Source organism: Pempheris klunzingeri, chromosome 4 (assembly GCF_042242105.1).
Source record: "Pempheris klunzingeri isolate RE-2024b chromosome 4, fPemKlu1.hap1, whole genome shotgun sequence".
Taxonomy (NCBI): Eukaryota; Metazoa; Chordata; class Actinopteri; order Acropomatiformes; family Pempheridae; genus Pempheris; species Pempheris klunzingeri.
Window position 1 is genome coordinate 29,098,970 of NC_092015.1, and position 12,782 is coordinate 29,111,751.

Consider the following 12,782-nt stretch of genomic DNA (forward strand, 5'->3'; position numbering starts at 1 on the left):
TTATTTTACATTTCCTGTTATTACATCATCCAGAGTTAAAATCCAGGTCATTTTCCTGCTCCGGGGCTTCGGGATCAGACTATTTTCAAATTGTGAATCTGCATTTTGCTGCAAACAAGTCTCCCACATATCTGAATGAATGATTCAGGCATTCATACATAAAACTATTTGGCTGCTCTTACACTTTACTGCCAGTCCAGTGGTCGTACGCAGTTGGAAATGATGCTTGCTGGGTACTCCTCTCGCTCTCAGCTCCCTGTGTGTTATCAGTGCTTTGGTTGCGTGTCTCGGACACCTCGGAGATTGTCAGGCTGAAAATGCGGCTCTTCTTCAAAGTGGTGCGGCGCTTCAATTTCACTCATTTGAAGCGTAGCTGCTGTTGGTGTCACGGTTGGAGGAGTGAGGGGGTGTCAGATTTACAGTGGTGGGAGTCTGGCCTTTTCCCTCCCTGACCAAACATTTTCTTGTGTAATTGGCAGGAGGTGAGGAAGGGGGGTCTGGCTAATGCACGCCGCCACATTTCTTCCTCTGTCTGTTCTGGGCCTCCTCGTTTCTTCACCAGTCAAAATGGCGGCGGCTGGGGCTCCTTTCTTGTTAGCTGGATTCAGTGTCAGCCCCCTCCCCCCTGCCCAGTCTCCACACTGCTTCATTTCTAATCACTGATTGGCCGTGTTCACTCCTGGCCAATGTTGAACCCTAGGTGGCCGCGCTGCGTCACAGACAAGGTGGAGATTCGTGCCTCGGCTCCCCTCCTCAGGCCTCCGGCGTAATATTGTTCATGGCCGACCTCCAGCATGTTGCACAAGCACGCTTTAGCACATATTAGGACGGAGTTGTTCTGAACATCATGTCTTATTGAGCACTTGGACACAGTTCCTGACTGATTGTCCTGACCACCCCAGTTTGATTTAAAGATGGAGGTGCCTAAAGTACTTTGAAAACTACGTTGCTGCACAAATGATTATCTTTTATCTAAAAAAGGAATCAGATGTTTCATGTGAACGGTGTCGTACACCCAACAACATTTTAGCACCTTTCAGCTCAGTGTTTGTTTGAGTGGTTGGAGAGTTTGTGTTAATGTGTTAATGTGTCAAAGGAACAACTTCCTCAGGTGATAATGTCAGTGTCAAAGCCAATAATCAATCATTTACCGTTCCTGTGTAACTTCATTTAAAGGTGTCACATTTATTTCTCTCAATTGTTCCTTACATTTGAAACAGCAGGTCCTTGATTTCAGACAGAAAAGAAAAAGCAGGCTTCTCCTTTCCAACCGTCCACTTTCTTGGCTAAAATGACAACTGTCATCAGGAGGTTTCATCAGCTGTAGCTAACCTGCTAATTATGCTAATATTAGCTCCTGGAGTTGGCGTCTCCATCTGACTCCTGGAGGGCTCTTAAATGTGCACATGATGACTCAGTACATAATAATAAAGATGCTGCGTTGTTCTTGTATCGTAGAATAAAGTTAGCAGGTCACAGGACTACATCTGTTATTGTACGTTCATTAATCATTATTAATTCATTACGTTAATTTAATGACATCATATCTTTTAATTCAAGTCATTTGGCTGAGCAGAGCATTTAGTAACATGAGTTACAACCCAGGAACACATCTGAGCCATGAGAAAAATCCCAACTCAAGGTCCACTTACTAGTTTTCACACACATCACACAGGCTTCATCATTGGATGGAATTTGCTCACCCGTTGACGACCACTGACTTCATCAGTATCATTTGTAGGACTTCTCTTCCGTGTTTGCTTTAATAACAATGTGATCCAGTTGAAAGCTCCAGAAACAGCTAGTAAGTTGACCTTGAGCTGGAGCCGTTTTGATGGATGTGCTCTTTGCTTGAAGACCTTACATTCATAGACAGCATAATGTTAGTGAATGTTTTTACTCCTGAGCCTCCAGGGTCATTCAGCTGTTCCAGTTCAGCTGATCTCTAGATACCAGTCACCATCTTAAAGGGGTGTGTGTGTGTGTGTGTGTGTGTGTGTGTGTGTGTGTGAGAGAGCTGTAGTGTTGTTTTGAATGTACATCTTCATTATGAGGAGGGATTAAGCCGTGCGGTCACATTAGATTGAGCCCCAAATCCTCTGTGGCCAATTAATAGAAGAGCAGTGGTTTAGGTTTCAGCAAAGGTTTTTAAAAGTTGTGCACAAACATTGGTTTGACACTTTTGGAAGATGACTGGTTGTTTCCTGCTGCAGTGGGTAATTCTCTAAATACAGACATCTACGCCTCAAGTGGCAGCTATGAGAAACTCCCTTAGTTCACTCAGAATTAATCATATTATAGATCATTAACAATGAACAGTCTCTGTCCCTAAATTCTTCAAACAAATACTCTTCACATGTATAATCGTTTACAGACACTTACAGGTATTTTCCCCTTTAGTGAGACTCAGTGTCCAAAGAACAGTAAATCTGCTGCAGCTGTCTGGAGGAGCAGTTGAAGCCACTGGTCCTCAGTGTTGGCACAGGTCAGCTCTGCTCGCACACACAGCATTAATGAGTGTGAGCGTCCAGCGCTGAGCAGCCGACGGTGAGGCCGGAGCACCGAGGGAGAACCGAGGGAGAACCGAGTCACACCGAGTCAGCGTCCTCCCGTTTCCCATCGCTGCTGCTCTCCCCCAAACGCTGCAGCATGTGAGAGGGGACGGAGCTGCAGCACACACTTCTACCTCCACTGTTCAACCACGAACAGGAGAAACCAATCTGCAAGTTTCATTAAGCAAAAATACTCCTGCAGGTTTCTATCAGTGTCTACAGGCTGCCAGTTGTTCTCTAATAGTGGACGTGTACATCATGACTTCAGGTATCTATCACTTTATTTCTGACTATTATGAATCAGAGGGTTTTGCTTGCTAAAGAGCTGCTCTGTGTGTGTGTGTGTGTGTGTGTGTGTGTGTGTGAAAGCATCACTTTGAAAATAAAAAATGTTTTCCTAACCATTACAAATGATCCTGGTTTTAGCTTCAGTGTCACGTCGACATGAGAGGAATATAGACAGACATTACACTAACAGAATTATGTTAATTATGTCAGGTTCATGAACAATCACAGACTAATAACTCAGACCTGTCCTAATATTGTCAGAATATTTTTATGATTTGGATTATATTCATGGCAGTGGACAATTCTTAGATTAATACATTTAAAAAAAAAAATGCATTAATTGTAGAGTTAATTTTACAGCTCAGGGACGATGGAGGTTCACTGGGGAATTTAGACTCTAGTACTTCTAGTATTGCAGTAGCAGTATTGCTGCTACATGAATTTATCTGTGGGGCCCAGCTGAGGTTAAACTAAGGCTGGCTCAGAGTTTTGCTCACAAACGTAAAAGATCTCTTCAAATCAAAATCTCTTGAAATGCTCCACTACGAGTCTTCGTGTCCTGCCTATCTCTCACTTGTGTTGAGGAAAAGAAACACAGAACACACACACACACACACACCGTGGCTCCAGCTCCGTGTTGTTGGGCCCACATGCAGGAAATAGTTTGAAATAGATTGATGACAAACGCGTTGTGCTCACATGTGTGCAGTGTGTAATGTGACTAACAGAAAGGTGACGAATGAGTGACAGCGTCCCCTACCTGCTCCACAACAGGCCCAGTTTAAGGTTTTTGTGATGGGAATTTACAGCCTGAAACGAGTGGGAATGTTTTCTTTTGAATCTCTGAATTAATTGAAGAAGAGTTTGTCTTTTTAGAGCGAAGCTGTGCAGAAGTTGTGCAGCAGAGTTACAGCCTCTATAAAAGTGCTCCTGTTTATCCGGCCTCTCCGTCTCAGCTCCACCTCACGGGCTCTGGCGTCTCGCTGCTTCTCCACTGCTTCTATTTAAACAGTGTCATGCCCTTTGTTTTTCAGAGGTAAGCCCCCGCGCTCTTTGAAGTGGGCGCCATGTTTGCACTGTGACCATTTAATTTGGAGCGCAGCTTGATGATATTAGTGTCAGGGTCAATTGCTGATTTCAGTTGGACTTTAGAGGCTGCCTGGCCGGCGGTATGTAGGCATCATGTGCTGCTCGGTTCAAGATCTGGTCAAACCCATCGTCTTACTTACACTCACATACACGCTCCAGCTCCTCCGGTTCCTCTGATCCCCAAACATGTGACACGGCAGACATGGGACCTGGTTATCCTGCAGACTTCACAGGCCTGAGCTCAGCACAGTGGGAGTTGTCGCTCGGACCTCCCATGATGGAACCTCCGAAATCCCTCGTCGCCTTCGTCCTCCTTCTCTTATCATCGACTCAGAAACCTCAGAGTGTGTGTTTTACTCGCGCCTGGGTGCAGAAATGGCTTTGCCATGTGCACAGAATGTGGAAGTGATACATTTGGACTTTCCCTGCTGCCTTTTATGTGGTTTTCTAATAGCAGATGTAGATCAGAGATGGCTGGCTCCTATTCGACTCTCACTTATTAAACCAAATACTTCAGTCAGGAGGAAATGGAGCCAGTTGGAAGTGAGGTGAATTTATAAACCATGAGATTTTAAAGTGTTCCTCACTTCTGATCAGCAGGTGTTGGTCAGCATGTTGTCAGTGTGGGGCACCAGTAACCCTGAACCAGTGCAGCTAATACACTGTTGTGTTTTCATGCTTTGAGTTCCACATCTCTGTCGTCCTAAAACTCCCCCTGTCGATGGTCCTCTGTCACTGTCCCTCCTCTGAGCTAAATGTAAAACAGCAGCGTATCTCTGCCTGTGACAAACCCATAAAACACAGACGCTTGCGAGGAGGACAAGCTCATCTGAATTCTTTTTCATAGTTTGGTTCGGGTCATTAAAGCTAAATGGAACTGGGGGATTTTGAGGGACTAGTTTTTGTCCCCGTCCCGGCGGCTGCACTTTGCCAGCTTTGCTCTGCTGTTGGCGGTAAAAGCCGGGCAGCCATTTGTCTTGCGGCACTTCACTATATCTCCGTTTTTATTGGGTGTGAGTGACTTGTCAGCAGTCATCTAAAATGCATTTCAAAAGCCCCTTTTTCCTTTTTTTCAGCCTTTGTTCTCATGCAGGACAGAAACCTTGTGAGTTGGACAGGAGACAGAAACTTCCCACACTGATGATGTCACTAAGTGATTCTTTATGTACGTGCTCGCGTGCAGTCGAATCTACGCAACTGTTGTCATATATGTGCATTTACTGAGATTACAGCTTGTGTGTTAGGATGCATCCACATGTGTGCCAACATGTAGAGTTTATTTATCTTTTATTTCATTCATTTGTGTTTGCAGCCCAAACGGAAACATTGTGAACATTTGAGTGAATAACAGTGATGATAATGATGAGACTCACTGCTGGACACGATGGCCTGTTCACGCCTGTATTTTCAATCACATTTTAATGCCTTTATTCAATCAGTTAATTGACTTTTTATTTCTCTTTCTATTGATATACTCAGCTGTGGAGCCAACATTTTAAATGAATCACAGACATTTTCATGTCATGCTCCTGTAGACCCGTTACAAAAACATCCCAAAGTTCAATAAATTAATTCACAAATTAAGTTTTAGTTTATTTGGTTTGACTGTGTGGGTTTTTTCTCCCCTGACTGTTGGCTGGAAGGAAGGACCTCAGTTCTTCTTCACACACATCAGCGTGTTTCAGCAGAATCAGTGCTGACGAGCAAATGCTAGAAAAAAGCTTGACTCTCACACATTGTGGAGGTGTTCAGTGACCTAACACACAAATATCCCACACATTTTATCAGCCATCGGTGTTTGGCTGTGACATGCTGATGAGGCTTTGCAGTGAGGACACAGACACAGGAAGTGGGCTTTGCTTGGTTTTGAGTGATCATGATCCTAATCAAACAATTCTCACACACACACACAGCGTCTGTGTGTGCAACCTTCCAGCAGTCCTACTTGCTGCTACATGAGGTCTCAGTTGAGGTCGACTTCTCAAATCAAAACACTTTCCAACCTCGTTCTTTGGTCCTAGATCCAGGATTCCAGGAAGTAGTCTGGTTCGTTTCAGCAGGTGAAACTGAGTTTTGTTCAGTTTTGTTTTTGCCTCTCCTGAAGCTGATCACTGTATGCCAGATAAAATGTCTTTGGCCTTTCTTTTGGGAATGTGAAAGATCCTCTTTTCTCTGCTTTTGGCTGGGATGAAGTTGACCCTCATCAGTTGCGGTTTGTCCTGTACACTGCACGCAGTTTATTTCATGTTGTTTGTTCATGTTTGTCTCATTTGCTCTGAGGTTATGTTTCCTCAGGTGATTTCTTTCCTATGGCTTGTTATTAGGCTAGTGAAGCACAGACTGTACAAACACACAAGGGAACACTATTGAAACGAACTGTGAATGAAGCCCAGGTTGGAGCTTGTGTTGCAGCCTGGTGGTTTGAGACATGACTGACTTTTATTGATTAAGGAGCCTGAATACTCTGTCATGCTGTATATACATGCATATTCTGTACAGGTTTCAGATTTATTTATTTATTTATCTCTCTCTCTTTATACGTGTGTGTATATACACACACACACACACACACACTTATATATATATATTTATCTTGTGTTTCTACTCTTATTGTTTCACTTTGTGTTATTTTATATTTATCTTATTTTATCATTGTTTCAGTCTGGAACAGGAACTCATTCACAGGTCTTGAGTCTTGAGTCTTGAATATTAATTTTGAAAAAAGAAGTTTGAAATGATGTTTGAATGACATATTATCACCTGATAACGTCGATGTGGTGATTGTGTCTGCAAACTGTTGTTCATTGATCTTTTATTTGGAATCATGTTTGTGTCCACCTCAAGAAAGTAAGTCCAGAGATCTTGCAGCTCTGTTTTGGTCTCCACCACTTGCTGAGAAAAACATCAGTCTATTTAGCGACGACATCCTGTAGCTAGAGAGCGTGTTCACCAGCCGGCTTTTAGAACAACTGCAGACCAAAGGGTGGAGGTGTGGCCCGTAAACCAAAAGACAACATAAAGCTCCACAGAGCTGCAGAGTGAGTCCAGGTGACACCTTTCATATTACACAGAGACATTTAACCCAGTGTTCATATCAGATCATTAACTGTAGCGGCTTTGAATAAATCTGTCATTTGAACAGATTAGTTTAAGCTTCGCAAACTGAGGACGAGATCTGTGTCTCCACTGACAGCTTTTAACTAACAGCGTCTGTTCACCCCTTCAGATGTCCCGTCTGCAGACACGTTCAGATAGAAGGTGCAGCAGCAGGCCATAGCACAGCCTGAGGGGGGGACAGGGCTGTGAGGTTCAATGAAGAGCAGTGTGTGTTGCTTCAGAGGCTTCTCTCAACACCAAGAGTACAGACTGTGCAGCAGCTTCAGGCCAACACAGACACTACTGCTCGGTCGTCAGGTCCGACCGGGAGTCAAGCGGAGCAACATGGCTTCGGCTTTACATTCCCTAACATCACACGCTGAAAAATTCCCAAATCGGCACGTTTGCAACTGGCTCACGTCGCTTAGTAATAAACAGCACTTATGAATACTGTACACTGTCTTTGTTTCTGAAGAAGCAGCAGCATCAGTCAAACTCCAGGCTGAGTACACTGCACGTCTGTGGAGCGGCTCAGAGTTTATCTAAGCAGGCGTGGGTGTATTTTACATGCGTCTGAGCTTGGACAAGTGTTGGGGGGGATTGTATGTTTTTAGAAGGGCTGGCGGGTTTAGTCTCAGCGTCTTGACTTGGCCCCGGCGTCCGTTCATCATGACAGAGACTGTTAGTCTTTGCTAATCTCCTGTGTTCATCTCTGTGTCATCCCAGTGTGTGGAGGCCAGGCCTCTTAGTGCCATCAGAGCAAATGATTTCTCTAGGGTCAGGCGCACAGATCCCACATAGTTCCTCTTGCTGTCCTCTTTAAACACGTCCTCGAGGACTCGGCCATGATCAAAAGCCCACTTTCACGCAGGCCTGGATGTGCAACAGGCTCCCGCCGTGTCTGTGATTTGGGCTCGAAGTGCAGGCTCGCCGCTGTTTGATCTAGGACAGTGAAAGGCGTCCGCTTCCACAGGAGCCTCCGCTGTTTCCTTTAGCAGTAATGAGTGACAAGATGGAGGCTGCCCAGCGTGGCCCTCTCCAGCCACTTCATTAGCTGCCCCGCACTGTTTGGCTTTGCTCTGATTTACGGCTTTTCCGTTCAACATCTTTCAGTTTGTAATTTGTCTCCAGAGCAGGAGGTCAGAGGAGGATGTACGACGACACACACTCTTTACATAAAGCTCCTACATGTTATATTTATTCCACATCGTGCTGTAATGTATGCTGGGGAACAACCAAGGGTGCGTGCAACCAGGCACTTACACAGCACGGTTCAAAACTCCGACCCCTCCAGCATGTCGGCTGGAGAAAAAGGTACAGTCATTTAGGTCAAATGGTTTTTCTCCAACAGGATTAGGCCTGCGTCATGCTTTCACTAACATTAGGTACAAGAAGTGTTCACCAAAAGTCTTCGTCTGTCGCTTGTCTGCTGTGTGTGTGTGTGTGTGCTTCACCGTTCCCTTCTCAACCCTTCACAGGGGGGTTTATTGGGCTTGAAGAGAAGTGGCAGAGAACCACCAGAGAGGACTCTGCTCTGCTTGCCGTCTTTCCTCTGGTCAGTGGTCACTCAGCCTGTGAAAATCAAAATCATTTATAGGTAAAACAGCCCCACGTTTGACTGGAGGTTTGAAGCACAATTGCAGCGACCTGTGTGATGCATTGAGTCGTTCTGTGGCCTCCAGCTGCACCAAGTCCTGTTTCACGTTTGTCTGCTCATGTTCGCTCTGTTGTCGCCAAAACAAACCAAAACAGTCAGGATGCCAAAACTAACAAAGGAAGAGCTCTTTTAAACGAAAACACACCACCTGACTCTCGCTCCGACACCAAGAACCTCACACCTGGAACAATTAGTCCCCCCCCACCCCTCTGTGGACCATCATGGCTACGCACAGCGCCACCCAGTGACAACCTGAGAAACACTCCAACTGTTGGACACACACACCTTAAACTGATTATTTAGTACCTCTGTCCTGGGCTTTCAACTCAGTGTGAGATTTATTGTTTTCAGTTTTAGTGTGCTGAGGTGAAGTTCATGAGAGAACACTGAGGTTTTTTGGGGGGTTTTTTTAAGGAAAGAGCTTTCAAACCAAATGTTTAATGTCAAAGGACAAAGAAGAGCAGCAATACTCCAGATTTAATGTCTCCAGTGTGTGAGAGTCAGGCGTGAAGATGCCCTCTGTAGTGTGACGGCGGTTTGAGAAGAGAGTCCATGAGATCGGTCATCAGTTATCAGTTAGTTTCATTTGGGTTTATCTGTGTGAGCTCTGAATACAGGGGACACTCACACTTGTCCTTCCTCATTTACATCATATTCTAGACTGATGCTATTCCACACAGTAATGTATTCATCAGCATCTTAAGTCTTTTTACAGTTTTTTGACTTTTACAGAATCAAAAATCATGTCTTGTATTGATTTAAGACTTTAAAATGTCCATTCTTTACTTTTTAAATTGATTATAAAGCAGATGTTCACACTGATTAGCTCTATAACTAAGACCTAGAGCTGATGGAGTGGATCCTCCTACATGATGATCATAAACTGTGTCTGCTGAAGTTCATCCTACAGAAGCTCTGATGATTCTTCTAAAGTAAGGAAGTGTGCCACCTAGTGGTTGGTGGTTTTGGAAGCAGAGCTGGTTCACATGAGACCATCTGCTGCTGTGTTCAGCTTAGAAACATGAAGACACAATCAGCCTGCAGTGACATTCACACACACACACACACACACACACACACACACACACACACACACACACACACACACACATCTGATAGCAGTACGTTACATGTGTGAAAATGACTGAAGAGAAGCAGAAGTTTCCGGAGGACGTGCTGTTGGCCTGAACGGGGCCTTGCAGGTGCATTCTGGGACACAGTCTGATCCTGAACACTAAACAAAGGGACTGAATCAGCATCAGTTATTCTACTCATTTTAAAGGTAAACTGACAGCTGTGATTTAATGTACAAAACCCTTCAGCAGTGCCTTGGCAGTGTCTCAGTGTCCCTCCGTGCTGCTCTAAAAACTTATTTTATATATATATATTATTTAAAAGACTCTGGTCCTGTGTTTGCATGAGGAAAACCATGTCAGAGACACAAGGGGACCCGCTAACTGACTCAATTTTGGGGTGAAAATGAATAAAAATGAAAGCTTTGCAGAGGGTCTGTGTTCTTATGAACTCTGTCAGTGTCCAGGAGGGGGCGACAGGCCTGCATGCTCTGCAGTGCTGAACTATCCAGAAGTAGGACTCTCTCTCACACACACACACACACACATGCACAATGAGTAGTGTGTGTGTGTGTGTGTGTGTGTGTGTGTGTGTGTGTGTGTGTGCTCTGACAGCAGCACCATGACAGCCTGTAGTCTCCTCACACAGCAGCAGACATGCTTTAAAGACAAACTTGTGCACATTGTGTTTTATGGTGAACTTCACTCATGTGATGTGACTGCTACATGGTGAGTGCGCTGCTCCTCCCTTTCCTTCTGTACATACATGTTGGATTTACATCCGTGGTGGCCCGTGTGATGTGCCTGTACTCTATTATAAGTGCATTTTATAGGTGTGTTTATTGGGTGTTTTTAATGGATCTTTTGCTCAGACGATTGGAGCTAATTCAAAGCAATCTGCACTTTTCCCTTCAGCACATTTCACTTCATCACTGCATACGGAGGAGACTCAAACTTTGCATTTGTACTTTCTGCCTTTGTGCGTGTGTGTGTGTGTGTGTGTGTGTGAGAGAGAGAGAGAGAGAGAGAGAGAGAGAGAGAGAGGCACAGGCTCATGGGAGTGTTGCAGTGAGGTAAGAGGGTGTGTGTTTTCTCCCCCCTCCTCCCTGCTGAGAACAGTGGCCTGTGATTGGACCCCTCCTGCTCCACTTTGGACCAGTGTGATGTCTGCACCTGAGCTGAGCAGCCAATAGGCCGCCAGCACTGTCAGTAGCAGGGGGGGGAGAGAGAGAGAGAGAGAGAGAGAGAGAGAGAGAGAGAGCAGCCTGCAAAGCTGCAGCACAACAATACACAGTCTGTAGACAGCACACAGGTCTCTGGGCTGCCTCCCAGCACCGTCACACCGATATTCTGCACCGATAGTGGCCTTCATTCACAGGCAGAGAGCATCCGGCCTCTGTGCTGCATCTTTGATATCATGAAATTAGACACAGTGTTGATTACAGAGTTTTTGTTCCATTTAAGATGCTGTTTTATCATTTTGCTGCTCAACAAGGTTAAAAACAAAAGTATGTTCCTGTGTTCTGTAACACTGGTGTGAAATATTGGCTTGTAGCTGCTTCAGACCTAAAATACATCTGTCTCAGCCTTCAAACATCCAGCTCAGTGTGTCTGCAGGGATCAGAAGGAGGCTTGTGAGGGTCATCAGCAGTGGCAGGGCAGAGTGCGAGCCTGGTACAGCCTTTTCCTTCCCATCATATCACTTTATCATCATCTCATGAGGCAACTCACAAATCACAGAGAAAATCAACAGGTTTATGTGCGCGGCATAAATCATTACAAAGACGGAGAACACGAACAAACACAGCCGGGTTCACAGATTCATTTTTCATTCCACTTGAGTCAATCTCACTTTATTAAGGGAAGTCAAGTGATTGCCAAAAATGCTTTTGCAGTAAACTTTAGGTTCACTGCTGCAGTGGGAGAATGACTCTGGTCTTTTATTCAAGTAAAAGCAGCTCAGTGTGAAATAGTTTCATTATAAAGAAGGATTATCAGCAGGCTGTGCTCATCCTGTGTCACACTGTTTTATTATTTTACAATATTGGTTCATTATTACTGGTGCATTGTTTGTTGGCAGCACTTTAATGTTGTTTTTAGCTATTTTATTCAAAAACAAAGCGCCATATATTTTGAAGCCAACCATGTGCTGTGTGTAAAGTAAGACTAAGTGAAGCTGTGGGATAAATACAGTGGAGGAAAACATTTTCTATTTGCCTCTGAAATAAAATGTAGTGACAAGAAATGGGTCGAGCCAAATAAATTACAAGCACCACAAAATAATACTGCGAATGGACTTAATGTTCATTTCCACCACTAAACTGGTGAATGCCTTGATACCAAATCTAGGTTGAGATGCTATTCGACAGGTTTTTACCAGAGGAGCCGAGGCAGCAGTGTGCCTGAGAGGGACAGAGGACTGATGGGATGAGGAGTCAGAGCTCCTGCAGACTCCTCTCAGGGTGGAGAGCAGGAGGCTGCAGTTTGTCCCGCAAGAACCCAGAAACTTGTGCTGTTGGCCTACAAGAGCCTCAATAACAACACAGGCCTACACTGATCATTTAACAAAGTTGTGAATAATCTTGGCCTTTTTACCCCACGCCGTCACCAGTCATTAGTTATGATCCACGGGGCCTCCACAGGAGCCTATTGATCACTCATTGACTGATTGAATTAGACAAATACTTCTTTCTGCCAGAGTGCGAGGTCGAGTCTCTCTCTCTGTTAATTGAAGATAACAGAGTGGCAACAATGGCCCCCGTAATAGAATGAGAGTTTTGTGATTATCGCTGCAGAAAGAAAAGAAAATGAAGAAGAAGGGGAGGAGGGGGAGGAGGGGGAGGGGGCTCTCTAATTAGGAAGCGGGGCGGTGAGGAGGCTGTGGCCGGCAGGCAGGCGACAGGCGCCGGGTCCCGGACAAAAGGCTGTCTGCTGCCCTAAACTCCCCCTGCTTAACCCTTTAAACCGAGACACACACACACTCACACACACATTCTGACTTCGGTACCAAACACTGAAAATAAAGGC